The sequence below is a fragment of the Pezoporus wallicus genome, unplaced genomic scaffold (genome assembly GCF_028554395.1).
Source record: "Pezoporus wallicus isolate ANWC-B61680 ecotype Strahan unplaced genomic scaffold, APGP_CSIRO_Pwel_v1 contig_360, whole genome shotgun sequence".
NCBI lineage: Eukaryota > Metazoa > Chordata > Aves > Psittaciformes > Psittacidae > Pezoporus > Pezoporus wallicus.
The window spans coordinates 5,390,945-5,409,781 of NW_026640059.1; the positions used below are offsets into that span (position 1 = coordinate 5,390,945).

At 37.0% G+C, this 18,837-nt stretch overlaps 1 protein-coding gene across 1 annotated transcript in view; it reads left to right on the plus strand.

Moving 5' to 3' along the window:
- Positions 1–18,837, plus strand: part of PLS1 (plastin 1) — a 44,654-nt gene that overhangs the window by 2,727 nt on the left and 23,090 nt on the right. The gene's annotated exons all lie outside the window — the stretch shown is intronic.

The following is an 18,837-nucleotide window of genomic DNA, read 5'->3' on the forward strand; positions in this document are numbered from 1 at the left end:
TCAGAGGAAATGCAGTCTAGATGCATGGAGGTCCTCTGAACTGTACAAATTAGTTTCATGTAGTATCAAGGTGTGCTTATGGCGTATCATTTGCATGGTTGCTGTAATAATACCTGATTGTATGATTACTTGAAGACTAATTTCCTTATATAGCCATGAAAATGGTGGTTGGAGTATTTGAACGCATTGTGTGACCTTTGAACGCATTGTGTGATTCCTGTATGCCATAAAAACGTATATTCCAGCAAGCTCGATGCCTGTGTTGCTGTGTGCCCAGCTTGTTTGGGGCACAGATTAAAATTACAGTTCATCCTGGATATTGGTTTGATAATGGGAGAGGGAGGAAGGGGAATGAAAAATTGAAACAATAAGTGGTGGTAAGGAGGGCAAACCAGAAACCTAAAAGCAGATTCATGTACATCCACCTACTAAGCCAAAACTATCAGGTAAAGGAGGAAGAAGAAGTGAGGGAAGAAAATATGCAACAATACAGTCTGCTTTTATCATGTCTTATTTCTGTATGTAATACAGAAGTCCTGCAAGCATTTATCCATGATCTTTATATGCATAAATGTGATGAAGTGAAATTAAACAGTTCTGTAATTTTAAGAGACACCTTGTTAAAATGTAATTTCTTTTGGAACCTGTTGTGACTATTCTTTTCTTATCTGCAACTACTACTATTAAAAATAATTGCCTGTATGTTTTCTTTGTTTAATTGTTTCTTGCTTCCCAGTATTTTTAGTTTTATATTTAGTTTTTAGTATTGCCAGTGAGGCTAGTAGCTGTGGAGGAAACTCACAGAAATGTATTTGCTACCAGGATCAGTATTATAACGTCAGGTCTTTTTGAGTTGAGAACTTTTCAATGAGAGTTAAGAGGCCTGAAATCCAGTTCCCTAAGGCCAAATTTGCAGAAGCTTAAATGCTGATTTAAAAATATTAAATAATAATAAAAAACCTAAAGAATGTAACTGTTATAATGATTTAATGGGAAAAACTTTTCCATGGTTTAATTGGTCCTGGAAATTACTTACTTTTTTTTTTTTTAACTTTTTAGCAACAGTGATGCTTAAGAATCCCTTAATAGCAGAACTGTATACTACTCATGTTACGAGAAAATTGTGTAGTGTTTTAATTTGCAATGTTGTTTAAATTGCGGTTGAAAATTCTGGCTGTTGAAAAAAGGTTTGTCTTTAGTTAAAATATTTCTTCAGTGAAAATCTAAATAACTGCACTAGCTACACTTTTCATAGTGGAAAGTTGTTTTCTGTGAAAAATTTAATGTTAGGAGAAAAAAATTTCCACCTGTTTCTGTGTTCCATGCTGCTTAAGACTAGAAAGAAGTTTACACAAGGGAATATTTATAAAAGTTCTGCTAAATGTCAACTTTCCCCATTGGCTAGTTTACTATAGAAACCAATGCAGTGAGTAAGGAGAAAGGGGATCCGTGGGTTTTGTCCTTTAACACCCATCCCCCCCCTTTTTTTTTTCTCCCAAATAATTTAAACCTCTCTATGCTGAAACAGTATTCATTACACTTTGGAGGAGCATGTGCTCCTTGGTGAATATTTTCCCAGTATTTGAAGCTTTCACAATTCTGTGAGGATTATGTCAATGAAATAGACATCACCTGAACAGCATGCAATGAGAAAATAAATAAACTGAAAAGATTGTACCCTTACATTTAATGCTTCCCATAAAGTGTGTGGGTAATGGTTAGATGCCACAAAACCTCTCAAAATCTCTGTGTTTACGTAAATGGTTTAAACAGGAGCACCAGCAAGTAAAATCCTAGCAAACAGAATTATTACTGGAGAAGGCTCCTCTGTACTGTGCCAAACAATAAGGAAACAATAAATTTAAAATGTAGTGCTTGGAAAAGATCCCTAGCTAAGCAACTGCGCATGCTTTTCAATTTAAAGCTGGGGTTTAAGATCAGTGTTAGATGATGTCTCACTAGCTTATTTAAGCTCATTTGACGTTCACTATGCTAACAGTTGCCTAATGGTCATGTTGTGATATGCAAAGGGATATGAACAGTGAAAACTCTCATTAGCCAGATCGGTGTGGATCCCGAGTTCCAGGGTATGGTAGAACCAGTTCTGCATTACAGTCATACAGTTCCACTTTAATAAGAGTTTTTTAAGCATCACATTTGCTACACCTTTAAAAAGGGGCTGCAAAATGAAACACTGACTTCTCTGTTCTGCAGTGTATATGTGAGAAAATTGCTAATTACATTATTTCAGCTAGTCGCTTGCAGGGAAGTACTAAATATCAGTCATGGCTTAATTATATACATAGTTATTTGGTTTGGTACTTCTGAATTTAACTTACTTGGTGAATGTCTAGATTTTTATGTGGAGGTGTGTACTTAGTTACTACTATTACACACTGGCATCCAGAGAGAATAAAGGTAGTGCGTCACAATAGCTCATCAGCAAGACTGGTATTGCTAAGCTTCTGAAATAAATTACGCATAAAGCAGTTGTGTGCTTCTGCGTGCATGCTTTTGGTGGGAAAAGAATTATCAACCCACTTTCAGAGCTCTCTTGCAGATGGCTTCCTAACAATAATAGGCACTAGCAAAAAAGAATGCTGGGTCTAGTATTACCCACTTTAATTCACTTAATGTATTCATCCTTTCATCTTGTTAATAATCATTGGTAGAATGGACTGATTAAAAACATTGACATGTAGAAAAGCTGAAATATTAGGCTGTGTGTTATCAGCAAGATTCCATTTACTTGAATGCTAATTTGAAGGATTTGTCCTGGTGTGAGCTTCAAAGCTAGCTGTTTCTTCTCAAACCAGATGGTCCCTGAGAAGTTTTTCTTTTCCAAAATTTGTATAGTTTGGAATGTTTTTTTCTTGCTGACTTACCAAGCTCTTCTTCCTGCTCCATGTCTTCCTTTCTCCCATTTTGTTTCCACAAGTCCTACAATTTCTCTTTGCACTAATTTATGCCCTTATGACAAAAGGAACCTAGGGTCTGTGCTTTCATATCCTAAAGGTAGGCCAGTATAAGGTAGTACGAAATTCTCCTTTTCCATTGGGCTGAGTGTTTTACTTCTGCTGTGTTTCTAGTCCTCTAAGTTTGATTTATAGAATCAAGATATATTAAATTGAAACTAGTGTGGATTTCACCAATGATATAGCTGGCATCAGAACTTGACTCTGATTCTGTTTCCCCCCCACATACCCTCCCTTAAGTAACATGATGTATTCAGTGAGGAAACAATTCATTACTAAATATAAAGTTTATTTTGCTTGATTTGTTATCACCTATATTAGCCCCTCAATTGTGTGGGGTAGATTATTTTTCACATCCCAAATTAGTAAAATGTTATAGCACATGAATTCCACTCTTACTGATAATTTCATTGATTTAAAAGAGTTACTGTGTGCTTAGAGTTGTATTCACAAATAACTACTTCTCTAGTTCAAGGCCTATTGGATCAATTCTCCTAAAAGCTGTTATCTGGTTCATTATTGATATCTATATACCTTTGATCTTTCATGATTCTGCTACTACTGTGTGTTTCCAGGTATATATTGCTAAACATAGACGGAAAATATCTATCCTCGGTAGGATACAACTTTGTATAAAATAAAATACAATTCTATCAGCATTAACTAAAATGCATACGTGGGTACAGCATTGCAAAGTGGAAGTTTCTGTTGTGTATATTGGAATTACTCCAGCTTTTTTTTTAGTGATTCTAATGAAGTTAAGCCTGGCAAAATTACGGTTGCCTGTTGCAGTTTGTTAATGCTGTATGTGTCAGGGTGATTGAGCTTTTGCATAAGGATGGTATAAAAAAGGAGCAAAACTTTTTTTAATAGATTTTAAAAGTTTAAAATTAAAATGTACACTCCCCAGAATTTCCAACATCCTTGAGACTATCCATTCTGCCTCCGACTCAACTTCCCGATTGGCTGCTTCAGTATGGGCAATGTGGTTTGGCCACACTCTACCAAAGCTGCTCCCCAGAGAGGCCTAATAGCAACACGAGAGAAGCTGTTTGTCATGCCAGAGCAAATCCCTACTTCTGGCACTCCATTATTTTGCTTTTCATAACGTGGCTTGCACTCTAAAATGGCAGCCTCCTGTTGTGATGAAACACAGCTACTAGGTTGGCTATGATGGGCATTTTAATAAAGTTCTGTCTGATAGACTGACTGCCTTGGGGAAAGTAGACATGTATAGTAAATAGAAGCACATATTTCTGTTGCATTCCAAGATTTCTGCATGTTTGCCCTCCTAAAAGTAATTTTTGTGGTTGTCAATCCATGGAACAAACTTTTTTTTGCCATATAGTTTATTTTTTAAGCCACAATTCTGCTTTTTACTAAGTAAGTTAAGATCAAGGCATTTAAACTCAATAGGATTAATCCAAATCAGTCCTTCTCAACCAAATAAGCATATGCTGGATGAGTAATTGGGTGCTACTATAGTCTCTGTGCTACCTAAGAAGTGCTTCATTAAGATGTCACTTTAGTTGTATTGCTTTCAGCTACAATCTACAACCAGGGCGAGATAAACCAGTAACAGTGGGAAAGCTTGTCCTTCATATTTGAATCAAAGTATGGAAGGTAAGCATAAAGTTGGATTGCTAGTTGATAGTAGTAGCACAATAAGTATTTCTGTGGTATGTTTAGATATTTAAAAACGGGTTTAAATATACAGTTTAAATATACAGTACTGTTTAATGCTCAAGAGCATTAATTTCTGAGAGTTGGAAATATGAATTCTTTTTCATGAATTGTCACCGTGTAAAGTGACAGTAAACAACGTGCTATTGTAAAGGTTGGTGGGAGAAGGATGAGCTTATAGGCACAGACTCATTCCTAACTTAACTAAATAGGCAGACATTTCGAATTTTAAAATATTAGGTGAAAGAAAATGCGCATCTTGTGAGATCTTCTGCAGAGACATGTTTTGCCCTTATAAAAGAACTGATCTGTCAGCAAGCTGATTTATCTGATACTTGGTCACAGTTGACAATTTTGTCATCAAAGGAAGTTTTTAGCTACATATTTCACTTGCTGAACATGTGGAAATTTGCTTTCAAACTCCTAACAAGTGTTATGGCTTTAAAACAATATAAGGAAGAGTAATATTTTACTTCAAAAATGTCAGTTTGTAAAGAATTTGGACTGCTATCTGGCAATTTTGGAAGACTGTAGCATTTACTGCAGGCTATGAGAGCAAAAAATTGTCACATTGTGGGACATTTTAAAATGGCTAATGCAAACCAAATGAAAATATATGCTAAATTTAATAATACTAAGAATTCATGTTTAACTAGGCAAAAAGTCTCCTTGCAATGACAATCTGCATGATAAGCTAACAGGATTTTCTGTCTACTAAGTATTGTGCCCTGTAGTTACCAGACAGTAGGTAAGTGTCAAGCATATCTTTTCCACTTATAGGAGTTCAGGTTATTAATTTTAAAGCAACAGGTATCTTTTTAAACTATAATTTTTAGGTTCGTAAGGCTTATTACTAGCCTAGCACTATTTTGTAATTTGAATGGTTTTACAATATTGTAAAAAGGTAACAAAATGTTTAGTTCATAAAATCATACACATCTTTATATACTGTTTTGCAGCAGAATAATAATTTATTAATTTAGTAGAAGCACCTGGCTAGATTTTATATTTAGACTATTTTTTAAAAGCTAATTATTTTTTTTTTGCATAGTTGCAATTTATGATTTAAATGCTAAGGGATGTCTGCGCATGTTGCCAGCTCAAACTTATAAAAAAAAAAGAAAAAAAACAAACCAAAAAACCCCCCCAAAACCAAACCCAAACCAGAGAATTTGGCAAACCCAAGATTTTTATAAAGTTCTGGGATTTTTCTTTTGTTTGTTTGGGGTTTTCTGGTGGAGTTTTTTTGGGTTTGGTTTGTTGTTTTTTTTTTAAATTTATTTTGATTTCTTACGTGTTTAAGAAAGATTGCGGAGCTTTCACCTAAGCATCAGAAACAACTTCATATTCTTAAGTGAAAACTATCTCCTAAATATATGATTCCTAAGTCTTGGATTTTGAATAAATTGGGTATAAAACATTTGCTCAGCTGTTTGTTTTTTTTTTATTGTGTGGGGTTGTTTTTTTTTTCCTTTTAACTCTTAAATATGATTAAAAATGACAGTTGGCAACAACTACTGTAGCTGTTTTCTTCTGGCCTTATTAGTAAGAACTATAGTACCAGCAAATGAACTTCATGTGTGCCCCAGATAGTCTTCTAGTTTAGAAGCTACAAACAATACTCTACTTAGTTTTAGTTACTCAGCTTTACTAATGTGTTCCTTTTATCCTAAGCACTTTAGCACATATAACTCTTTAAGGCTATGAATTGGCAAATGGGTAACATTTATGCATCTGTGGACTTAGCAGAGACTGGATGGCTTGGAAATGCTGCCAGTTGCTTTTGCCCTGTGTTCTAAAAGACGCTTTTTTTTTTCCTCTAGTTTGACCAATGAATAAAGAAAAACAAAAATAACCTATGAATTTTCCATGACACAAAATCCTGGCTTGCCTGTAGTATAGTAGCTGATCAGTCTAATCTTCTAATAATCTTTTGAACCATGTAGAGTTGAATAAGGTATTAGCAGGTGACAGAAGGCTGTACTGCCATTTGGTAACTAATAAAAACTGAAAACTAGTCTGGCAACATGCATCTATTTGGTACTGTTTAGTAATTGCAATTAGCTGGAATATGAAGAATATGTGGATGTGAACTGAATTGCTGAGGGCAGGAGAATGAATCTGTGTTTGTATTGTTACTCTTAATGATCTTCACATGATTAACTTCTGGGGTGACCTTAAAACTAAGTTCATTAGTAAGAGTTAGCTTGTGGCTCTGACTGCAGTTTTAGCATTTGTAGCAAGCTGAGGTTTCCTACTTCAGACTACCAGAGAGCAGGCACATGGAAAGGTCAAGACAGTAGTTTTCTGGAGTGTTGCAGTTGTGTGATTTTAAAATCTGCCCTTCTGTCTTTTAGGCTGCTTGTTTACGGACAGCTTTGTTCATAGTTTTGCGTTTTAAGTTATGTGCTAACTATATGGCATTTTCATGCTTGGAGGGAAATGGTTCATAATTTTCCAGTTGGTTTAAGAAACAGATACTTTTCTGAAGTTATGAGTGCTGTAGAAAGATAGATTTCTTAGCAATACACAGTATGTCCTGCCTCTCAAGCAGCATTGAATCTGGAAGTAATAGAGGCTTGGGACAAAACCTGACAGCCTTGAAAAAATATCAGTGATATTGTAACAGTTGAAGGTAAGCACACTTTGACTGCAGTAGATGGAATGCAAAATCCAGCAAACTTTGAGCAACTGTGAAGCTTGTCACATGTGAAATGGTAATTTGCTAACAGCAGCAGCAGAATGTGGTTGTGAAATAGGTAACAACTGCTGTGCTAGAAGCTGGTAGATAGTGAAAAGCTGTGCCATTTGTTGTATTTTAATGTTTTCTGATTACTTTTGTTTCCTTACTATAAATACTGAAGTGGAGATAATTTTGCAACTACTTGACTTTAATAGCACCGTCACTTTTAGAAAAGTACTAATTTAAATTGTCATTTAGAGGTAGACCAGAAGATGCTGAATCAGTAACTTGCACAATATCATCCGTTCTCATTATGTGACCAACCTTTCCATTAAAATTGAAGATGCTCTCAAAAGTCAGTTTGTGGAGTTGAGAAACTATATGTGGATCTGTTTAATTTTAAAATAAAGCTTCAGTCCTTCCAGTTATAGAGAAAAGCTCAAAAAGTTGATTTTTATAATAATGTGGAATATCTGAAAACAAGACAGATGTAATTCCATATGAGTAATTTTTAAAACTGACTTTTTTTTGTTAGGGTTTGATTTGTGATTGTTTTTGAAAATTTGGGGTTATGACAGTTGCTTCTGTTTAGCTTTTCTGTTTAGTAATCAACTACCAGTGCTATAGTTTAATAAAGGAGTACAAGAATAATTAAAGTATGATCTCCAATTTTATTTGTGAAGTACTGGGACACCCAGAAAGACCCTTTATCAAATGGGGATCATGTCAACATATCGTTAGCTCTGAGCATGATGTTTGCTCTGTACACAAAGTTCTTATTGATGTGGATATTTCAAATAAGAATTTCAGTATTTTTTTCCCAGTTAAGATATATATCAGAGAATATTTATATGGGACTTTACTATAAAAATAATGCAATTTTTGTCACTGTAGTTGCATGCTAACGACAGCTGTGTGTGCATAAACCTAAACAGAGGAAGAAAGAGATTAAGTATCGTTCTTTGTTGTGTCCTTTAACTGACTCACTTTTGCTGTTGAAAACTTGGTATGTAATGTCAGCCTAGGTACTAAAGAATGACTTGAGAACGGGGTGCCTGAATGAACTTGATTAGCGTAGCCTTTCCATTTATATTTTAGCATGGTTTGCTTTGGTGAGATGTCACAGAGAAACCAAGTTTGGACTTTGGAAAAAAAAAAAAAAGTCTCTTCTTCAGACCAGTGACTGGTAATCAAATGGATTTTGCTGTTTTCCAGCTTCTCATCAAATTTTCTACATGTTAATGATTGACTCTTTCCATCTGCCATGCATTTGCATGGTAAAACTGCTGTGATGCTCGGACCTTAGGCATTCATCTTGCCACAATTTCTGGGGTTTTCATTCTGTGCTGTGGTGGCTGGTATGTTAGTTCAGCCTGTACTTTTGCCTTGCTTTTGGTGGCAGTATCTAAGGCTCCAGCTTCCAGTACTAATTGGGAGGAATGATTCTTGCATTCTAGAGACAGTGTCTTTGCCTCATCAGTGGGTGGATGAATTCAGAAATAGTACATAAGCAAAGATATTCATATGGGTAAAGATGGGGGCACGGTCATTGAGGCAAGAGATGGGGACAAGGTCATTGAGGCAAGAAGGAAGACCGGAAAAGGTGCTTCGTGTGAGCTTGCAGAAGTTCTCCAGGAAGAAGGGTCTAGCACATTAGTGTTCTGGGAAGCCAAGTGATTAGTCAGCAGAAGACATAGGTTTCAGTATAATAAACTGATTTTTTGGATAATATCAAGTAATCAGTCCAGAGGGCAAATGATATGGTTAGTGAGAGAGGATGAGAAAAGGTCATAGAAAATGAAACAGTGCATTAAGTTGATTGAAGTTGTTGAAAGACAGATACAGTTTCTGTTCAAGGCTTAGACCAGTCTAAGGTTATGGTGTTTACACTTGTGAAGAAGTTTCTTCCACCAAGTCACCTTAATCTCCCCTGAGCCCCATCATAACTGTTAATAGCTTGTTAATTAATTTGAATGTAGCTTTGCAATCATGGATTACTTGAATATAGACATTGTCATGTGTAAAATGGAAAAGCAAGATTTTTGCTTCCAGAACAGTGCTTTTAGATGTTTAATGACGTTCAAAAGTCCAACTTGAGATTCTTGGATAAAAAGATGAGATAATGGGGCTTGCTTCTCTTCTGTTACCATTATTTTGAGTTACAGAGGACAGTCTTAGTTGTGTTCTTAAGCTGTCTAAGGAAAGCATGTTCTTGCTTAATGCGAATAATATTTTTCTTTGCAAAAATATGACTTTAATTGTGAATAGAATAGACCTGATCGTAACTATGCTATATACTTGAAGCACAGAAGTGAAAAAATGTGTGTTGTGTAAGCCACACAGGTCTTGGCAATGGGCTTTCATGAGTTTTGTACCAGGACTTGTGAATTCCCTTTGTAAGCACTAGTTTTAAGTGTGCCAGTAACACATAAAAAATATTCAAGACTCTGGACAGGATGGTGGAAGCTAAAGCAATGCCAAAATGGTTCATATTGGGAAGGTAAGTACCACACCCACTAAGATCACATGTATTACAGTCCTGGTGATTTCTACGAATGTACATCCTCTGATAGGCTAGAGGAGACACTCTAGGGTTTGCTCAACAAAGGGAAGGTTTTCTGCACTATTTCGTTTCTCCCAAGGGAATTCCCTAGTTCCACTTCTCCTGCCACTGTTTTTACCTATTCTTTCCTGTCCTTGTGTGCCTTGTGTGCCGTGCCTTGTGTGCCATGCAGGTTCTATTGCTGGATGCAAGAGTTTCTTACTGTAAAATCAAAACGTTAGCAAGTATCTCTATGACTTCCTGTGTGTGAACTATGGAACTGAGACCTTGAGGAACTTTTCTGTTTACACTGACATTTGTATTTCTGTTTACACTGACATTTGTATTTCTGTAGCAGCACTAAACAAGAACTGCTTTTATCTCTCTTGGGAGGAGTATCATTGCAGTTGCATTGTACTTGAGTTATATGTTTTCCAAGTTTTTCATTATTTATAGTATGATTATTAGAGATGCTGAAAATCTGCAAAATCAGCTGGCTTCAGTTGAAGTTGCTGGAATACAGCTGAAAAATCTGTCTTTAATAACTGTGGTACTTTTGCTGTGATAATATCTGATAAAGTGCATTTTGAGCCTCTGAAAGATGTTCTCTATCTGAATTCAGAAATAACTCTTTTTCTTTAGACCAACTGTAAGGCTTGATTAGAGTGTATCAGAGCTGAATTGCTAAAACTCAGGAAAACATTACTAGATTCTTGTGTTCTTTCTGTCTCCAAGCTGTTTGCCTGCAAGTACTAGGTTCAAAAGCCTTAAAAGGGCATAATAGGGCCATCCTTTTCTGCTGCAGATTGTAGCAACTTTATTCTTGTTTGTTTTATTTCCATGAGAACATAAGCTGCTTCTACTCTCAAGGAGCTTTGAAAACACTTCTAAGTGGACACAGTCTCTTATGAGTGGATACTTAGTGTATTTGTTAAACATTAAGTCCTTCTGCCTTTTGTGTTCTTTTTCCTGATTAAATATTTATGTTGTTAAGGAATGATACACATACGTAAATTATTTGAAATCGATCATGAAAGATGTTGAGCTAGCATAAAATGTTATTAAGATTTATGGTTTGAGTGTATTCAAATTCCTACTATGCTTTCATTTTCCTTCTGAGTCTGCACTTCTCTTGACATAGCTTGGGTATCATGTGCGTGCTGTTACTGGACCTTCACCAAGGCAAAGGTTGTGGATAATAAAACTGAGAACAAGTGCCACTTTAGTAGACTCACTGTATCCAACCTTTATGCTGGATCAGAGTTCTTTGAATTTAACTTTGTTAGAGATTCTGTTGGGAAACTTTATTTTTGTGTCCCTTAATTTGTTGCTTATTGTGCAGCCCAAAGCATTGGTGTAGCTAAACTGTGAACAGGTGAAGTTTGCAGAATGTTTCAGGAAAGATACTTCTATTAACTCTGCATGCAATAGCATTTTTTCAAAGTTATGTTCCTAGAAGTGGTCATTCTGGTATAGGTAAGGTTTCCATTGATGTTCTTTATTCAGAGTGCTGAATGCAGCAGTACAAAGCACAGGCAGTCTGAGATCCTTCTGAATGATGCATGTGAAGGAAACTACATGAAACTGATACTACTGATGAATTTACATGGCTATTCTGTGTACTCAGCAGCCGAAGGCATTTTGTTAGAATGAAAAGGTATCTTTCTAAAGTAAACATGTATCTGCTCTTCATCCTGTTGTAAGCCTCATGAAATTATTCCGTACTTACACCATAGTAAGTGAAGTCAGATCAGGCCTACGACCAGCCTAACAGTTAGGTTCTCAGTTTAATGTTTTACTGTTTATTCTCAAGTCACCCATGTTTATCTTAAAGGCATAGTGGAAAATGTTGATTTTATTATTCACCAGAGTTACTGTACTGTGTTAATAAATTCCTACGGAGTAAATAATTAACTTCAATTTAAATCTTCTAGTCCTCCTTACGTAAGGTATGTATTTCATGGGCACATAATTTATCACTGGCTGGTTTGATAGACTTTCTCTAGCGAAGATCAGTGCAGACAGTTTTGGAAGAAGTTTTGTTTTTTTTTTTTTTTAAAGGGTAATTTTTTTCCTCTTAAATTATACCTCGTTCACTGCATAATGCTGTACATAGAAGATTGAGGAAAATTGCATGAGTTAGCAGTTTATATGATGAAGCATAACATTTTGTAATTGTTATCGTCTAACTTCTAGTAATTTTGGTGGTTAGAAATATATCCGTCCATATTTATAAGCCCAGGCTGAGAAACATACTCCCTGACTCTTCCAAGTAGTGAAGCTTTAGACTGTGACTGTGTGATGTTTAAAGAACTTTAATAACTGTACCTGACATAACTATATCCTGTCACTTGTTTTAAAAATTAGCAGTGTGCTTCAGGAGTTGTAATATCTTTTTTATGTACACAGATATATGTATTTATATAGCGAATTACTTTGACTTTTCAGTGCTCTCCTGTTTTAAAGGTTCACAAGCATCCCCTTTGCTGCATTAGGAGTGAATCTGGTTTTGTATCTTTTTTCTTTGTAAGAGCCAGTGCTCATCATTCTGCAGGTGTATTAGGCTCTTTCTGTATTTAGAGGACTGTCTAAATACCTGGAATGCTGTGTTTGGTTTTGGTCCTCACTATACTAAAAAAATGTTGACAGGCTGGAAAGGGTCCAGAGAAGGGCCACGAACATAATTCAAGACTGGAAAGCATGCCACATGAGGAAAGACAGTGAAAACTGGGTTTGTTTGGCCTTGGGAGTAGAAGGCTCAGGTGGGACCTTATCATCATGTTCCAGTATTTAAAGGTAGTTATGAAGGTGATGGGGGCTGCCTTTTAACAAGGAGTCACATGGAAAAGAGGGAGTAATGGGTACAAGTTATTCCTGGGGACATTCCAGTTGGAGATGAGGGTAATTTGTCCTCGTGAGAACAATCAGGCATTGGAATAATCTCCCCAGGAAAATGGTGGATTCCCCACTGTATTCCATAATTGAGGCTTCTTTTACTTTAGATAACATAAAGTCTATTTCTCTCCTGTTAATGTCTCCTGCAGTTTTTTCACTGACACAGGAAAGATGAGATATCTTTCTGTATCTTATACCAGTGTAAACTATATAAAAAAAATTATGAAGTCATTGAACCCTACTGATTATTCATTTGCTCGTAAAGATTAAGCTGTATCTCACAGCAAGGTAACCTCCACTGCTGTGTTATTACAGACCACCAGTGAAATACCTAAAACAACTTGTCCTTTCACCTTATTAAAGGATTGATTTAGTTGGCCCCTAATTATTTTTATATTTGGGGGTCAGGAATAATCTTGGCATAAGTAAAAATATACCACAGTATCAGGGAGAAGGGGACAGGATGCACCAACCCAAACAGCAAACGGAACAAACAAAAAATGGTGCAGTTATATCATCTGGAGAAGACATCAGAAGCCTCTGTATGTGTATTCATGTAGAATTAACATTCTGTGTATCAATGGCAGTTAGTTCCATTGCTCAAATCTTTATTATATTTAAGTCTTTTCACTAATGTTTAATTAGCATTTCATCAGTTAAAATACAGCAGCATTTTCTCTGCTTTCTTTACTGACTGAACGCAACATCTGATGCATATCCTTGTTTTAAAGTTCCTGTTAATGTCTTCTACCTAATAATGCCTTCTTGTCACATTGAGACAGGATAGAACTTCTAGTTTAACCTGGCAAGAGCTTAAAAGAGACTACCAGTACATGAAGGCTAACCTGTTCCCACATTGGTTTAAGGAATCCAGATAAACTAACACAAGAATGAGACAGGTTAAATTTATGGTTATTTGGTTTTGGGATTTTTTAATTTTTTTTTTTCATTAATATCTATAGCCATCTGATTCAAAGGCGAATAAGGGAAGCAGAATTTCCGTGTTTTGTACATGTAGATAGTATATGCTAATAACCAGCTGGTTATTGACATAAAAGCACAACCTGCATTTGCAAATTGTGCTAGTTAGTATGTCAATAAAACCAACAGATTTAAGGATGATGCAGCAGTCAAGTGGTGTTTGCAGCAGGGACAGAGGAGGTGTGTCTCTAATGCCAGACAAAAAGAACAGTGACAAAAGAAAATAAGCTCTTGATTCAGCATTTGTAATGTCCATTGTTGTTGTGGAAGCAGCTGCATGTGGAAATAAGGCAAATAGAAATTGGAATGAAGAGCTGGAAAAGGAATTGCCATTTGCCTGCAGGGATGGAGAAAACTATTAGGCCTGATGCCAGTTAACTGCTCTTTTTTCTGACAGCTTTGGTAACAGGTCAAAAAAGCAGCAGGATCTTCGTGGTTGCTCAGCCACAGATAATTCTCTGCATGCAAAGAAGTATGATGATGGTATCAAAAATAGTTTGTATTGATATTGTATTGTATTATTGGATATGGATATCCATATTGTATTGTTGGATATGGAACATTTCAAGGATACTCCAGTGAATTGTCTTCAGATAGAAACAGCCTTCCACGTATAGAAGGCAGGCTAGGAATAGATCAATGTTGTTAGTTCATGTTAAGCATATTGGCAAGGACTGAAAAGAGGATCATGAACACTTTCTCAGCATAAACCCAATGTTTATACCTGCCTTGTCCTGGGGCAGTAGGAGATGGTTTGATGTAATCATAGACTATAGAAAATCCAAGTGTCGTACGAACACCACCAGAGTAGAGAGAAATGTGTTCTCTGTAAATGAATACATCTTTCAGCAGGTAGTCTTAGTCATATAACAGACATGTACCTTTGCAGACTGAATGTTAAATCTTGTCAGAGTTGCCTGTGAACTGAGCCATCTTGGGCAGTGATAAACCTGTGTAAGGTATTTATTAGCTTAGATAGAAGGTCCTTGTTGGTATATTGAAATAGTCTAAAATGTCTGACTAGTTTAGGTATTGTCTCTGCCCAAACTAGATCTCTCCTGAATGCCAGAACCATGATTGCAGCACTTCTGCCATTTAATTGACCAGCTAATTTACCCTGTAATTATATAATAGGGTATTTAAGACTGTCTCTTTAGAGCTTTTTTTAATCTGCTTCATTCAAGAACAGGTGTTTCTACTGTGTTATTGAAATAATCAATGTCTTTGGAAATCGAAGACTGCTATTTTCTGAAAAAGAATATGATGGATAATCTGAATTATGAATCATAAAAAGGAAGGAGTGAAACTAATTATATTGAAAGTTTCTAGAAAATGTTTTTGGTAAAATCTGACTCATAGGAATTGTAAATAGTTGAAAACATTAACAGTATGACAAGTGGTGTTGCCTTTTGCACCTGCATGTCTAAGTATTTCGTGCTTTGACATGCTGTGCTGTTTCTATATTTCAGAGGATTGTATTTTGGGGTTTTATTGCAGCTTCAGAGTCCTTTAAATTTCCTTAGGAATTAAGATTTAAATGTTTATTTGCTTACCCCAATTTTTTCACAGTTCCTTATTTCTTTAATTGCCACATCTGGCTTCCTGCAAAGGTACTTGCACTTCCAGAAACATCTGTATAAAGTGATTTCTTTATATATATATTTTTAATTTTTCTACGAGTATGAAGACTGATACATGCTGCTAGTAAGCTTAGCAAAATGGATAAGTAGGATTTTAATACTTAAATGAGATCTAGTGACATGAAGGAAAAAGACTTAACTCACCACCTACCCTCAAGGCCATATCCTGTGTCCAGGAACAGTCCCAGTGAGCACACAGAAAATACCCTAATGAAGAAGACAAGACTTCATTAACCCATGGTTGTTTAAGAACTCTTTTTATATATCATCGTGGAGGACAAATAAATCACTATGGAAACTTTATATAGCATCATGGAAGAAAAGTGAACTACTGCCTGAAAAGAAGCAGCAACATTTACTGAGATGAGAAGTAGATACATAGAGCCCATTACTTCTGTCTCTGTTACACAGCAGTGTAAGTGTAGGTAAATAAATGCATATGCTGCAGATAGGGCCCAAATAAATACTTTTACTTTTGTACTTTGAGACAGTAGTCACACACTCTTGAGACAAAAATTTTCCTGTATTTCCTAGAATGGTCTGGCAGTACAGTTGCTATATTAGGAGGTTTCACCACATCTCATGTTATTTATTTTCCTTAAAACCCTGACCCTCAGTTGAAGTTTGTTAAATGAGAAGCTTAACTTTAAAGTAATTTTCTTTTTGAAGGAAATGCCTAACTCTGGTTTCAGATAAGCACAAAGGTCAAAACAAACCCCAAAGATTAACCTCTCCACCCCAAAAAGAAAAAAAAAAAGAGAAAAAAAAGGTGTAAAAAATGTGTTTTAAAACCAACTCACCGTATTTTATAGTATGTTGAACAAGTAGTTGCTTTCATTTCAAAATAGTATTTTGAAAAATGTTGGGAGTTAATCATTGCTAGCTCATGAATGCTGCTTGTGTCATTCTGCATAAAGGTTTAGCTACATGTAGGATACCTTGTTCAGCTTTTTTTTTTCCTTTCCTTTTTTTTTAGCTCCACAGACTTTTCCACCATTTCCTGCAGAGTACTTTTTTCATTACAAACAGATCAAGAATTCTTAGTGAATATTTCACTATGTTTACCCGGGTAATTATAGACCGGTCATCCTTACCTCCATCCCTGGAGAGGTGATGGAACAACTTATTCTTGACACCATCTCTAGACATATCAAGGATGAGGGGGTCGTTAAGAGCAGCCAACATGGCTTTACCAAGGGGAAGTCATGTTTGACCAACCTTATAGCCTTCTATGAGCAAGTAACTAGGTGGATGGATGATGGTAGAGTGGTAGATCTGTTTTTTCTTGATTTCAGTAACGCATTTGATACTGTCTCCCACAGCATCCTCATAGATAAGCTAAGGAAGTGTGGGCTTGATGATCAGGTAGTGAGGTGGATCAAGAACTGGTTGGAAGGAAGAAGGCAGAGAGTTGTGGTCAATGGGGCAGAATCTAGCTGGAGGTTTGCGACTAGTGGAGTCCCTCAGGGGTCGGTGCTGGGACCAGTGCTGTTTATTATTTTCATCAAGGACCTGGATGAGGGAACTGAATGTACCCTCAGCAAGTTCACTGATGATACTGAACTGGGAGGAGTGGCTGACACACCAGAGGGCTGTGTTGCCATTCAGCAAGACCTGGACAGGTTGGAGAGTTGGGCGGAGAGGAACTTGATGAAATTCAACAAGGGCAAGTGTAGAGTCTTGCATCTGGGGAAGAACAGCCCCATGTACCAGTACAGGTTGGGGGCTGACCTGCTGGACAGTAGTGAAGGGGAAAGGGACCCGGGGGTCCTGGTGGATAGGAAGATGACCATGAACCAGCAATGTACCCTTGTGGCCAAGAAGGCCAATGGCATCCTAGGGTGCATTAGAAAGGGTGTGGTTAGTAGGTCAAGAGAGATTCTCCTTCCCCTCTACTCTGCCTTGGTGAGGCCGCATCTGGAATACTGTGTCCAGTTCTGGGCCCCACAGTTCAAGAAGGACAGGGACCTGCTGGAGAGAGTCCAGCGCAGAGCTACAAAGATGATTAAGGGAGTGGAGCATCTCCCGTATGAGGAGAGGCTGAGGGAGCTGGGTCTCTTTAGCTTGGAGAAGAGGAGACTGAGGGGTGACCTCATCAGTGTTTACAAATATGTAAAGGGTGAGTGTCAGGATGATGGAGCTAGGTTTTTTTCAGTGATATCCAGTGATAGGACATGGGGCAGTGGGTGTAAACTGGAGCATAGGAGGTTCCATGTGAACATCAGGAAAAATTTATTTACTGTGAGAGTGACAGAGCACTGGAACAGGTTTCCCTGGGGGGTTGTGGAGTCTCCTATGTTGGAGATATTCAAGGCCCGCCTGGACAAGTTCCTGTGTGATGTACTCTATGTTACCGTGCTCTTGCAGGAGGGTTGGACTAGATGATCTTTTGAGGTCCCTTCCAACCCTTAGGATTCTGTGATTCTGTGATATAAGGTGGTTATTTTGCAACTTTTGGCTTATAAAGTTAAGCCAAGACAAAACTTGTATTTCATGGTAGGCACCGCACCACGTGTAGCAGACTGTGCTCTCCACAGCCAAGCGCTGCTCAGAACTTACTATGTGCAGGCATGTGGTGCCGTATGCTGACTATATATGTGCCAATGGTATGTGCACAGTGGGAGATGTCAAATACAAGCTTGTATATTGAGGCATTTGTGTGTGACTTGTTTACAAAATTGCACTTACTAACAAGGGTCCTGCTCTAGTAAAGCTTTGATAGGAGGAAATGGGCAAGGGTCCATTATGGGGGTTTTATCACCCTTGCAAAGGTGCCTTCAGTTCTGTTTTGCCTTTTTATGGAGTTGAGAAAGTAGATTCACAATGAGACTCCAGTATTTGTGCTAAGTAAAAGCTTTTGTTTGGTTCTTTGACAGTGTTATGAAACGAGCTTGTAAGAAGAGCAGTGTAAAGGTCAGGAGGTGATAGCTTCTGCAGCAGAAAGTCTCATCAGTGTTCATGCGCTGACTATAAGCAGGTACTTGAAAGTGTCCCACTGAGGTTTACTACTGTGCAAATGCTGAAGTGCTCAGTGCTTTGCATGCCTAGATCCTAGCACTAATCATTCATGGCAATGATACTGCATTGCACTTGGAAATCAATTCTTCTTAAAATTACCTTTCATTTCAACAAACAATTTTTATGTTGGAAAACCACTTAAGCAGTGGAGGTTGATTGCTGGTCAGTGCTTATACTATGTAAATGAAAACATCAAGTGTATGAAAACAGGTGCTGCTATTGTGCATTCTCAGTCACTATAGTGAAACAATTTGCTAGGTGTTTGATGTACTCTGAAGTGGTGTTTGTAATGTTTTAAGTATGCCAGGACTGGAAATGTCATGCAGGTCTGGTACCTTGTATTGAAAAGGTCATTATTTACATTGTCATTACGTACATTAATATGTGCTTGGAATTAAAGCTTTATATATTTCCTGTTTA